Raw genomic sequence first — 903 nt, 5'->3', positions numbered from 1 at the left:
CTAGGACAGTGGTATGTGGAAGAAAAAGGCAGTGACGCTGGTGAAAGGGAATGCTGAGTTCTCCATTGCGAATAGGGATTCCTCTACCCACCCCCACCACCCTGAAACACACGCACACAGACTAGGCTTCTCGCAGTCTCCCACCCTGAGCAACTCTGGGGGTTTGCTGCTAATGCCAGAAACAGTGCCCAGCACGGGCTCCCAGTCTCTGCTTGTTTAAAAATGCATGAGATTCCAAATGAATCACTAAAGTAACTGGATTTGCGCCACAGCAAATAAAACAGGGAGTATGTCCTGTAAAGATGAAAACCTGCAGGACTTGCGAGACTTTGGATTTTGGCCACTTACCCTGGCATGCCCTGTGGCATCTGAATGAGTGCCAAACACAGGGTTCTGACAGTGGCCTGGCCTTGAGATGGCCAGACCCAGAGCAGCAGCTGTGACTCACTTTTCCTGCTCTGCCTGGAAAGGGATTCGAGGTATTTACCACTTCCCAGTAGTGATGAATACACAGAAAGTAACATCTCTAGGTCACTCTGACCTCCTTAAAATGGAAAATAAGAGGCTGGGGGGGATGGCTCACACCTGTAATCCCAGCACTTTGGGAAACTGAGGTGGGCAGATCACTTGAGGTCAGGAGTTCGAGACCAGCCTGGCCAACATGGCAAAACCGCATCTCTACTAAAAATACAAAATTAGCCGGGTGTGGAGGAGCATGCCTGTAATCCCACCTACTCAGGAGGTGGAAGCAGGAGAATCGCTTGAACTCGGGAGGCAGAGGTTATGTGAGCGGAGATCATGCCAGTGCGCTCCAGCCGGGGACAAGAGTGAAACTCCATCTCAAAAAAACAAAACCCAGAAAATAGGAAACTCTCCCCAAACAGTGTTACATGGTGACTTGCA

This window comes from Sapajus apella, unplaced genomic scaffold (genome assembly GCF_009761245.1).
Source record: "Sapajus apella isolate SASKATOON/1434 unplaced genomic scaffold, GSC_monkey_1.0 scaffold43, whole genome shotgun sequence".
NCBI classification, from domain to species: domain Eukaryota; kingdom Metazoa; phylum Chordata; class Mammalia; order Primates; family Cebidae; genus Sapajus; species Sapajus apella.
This window is presented reverse-complemented; position numbering follows the sequence as displayed.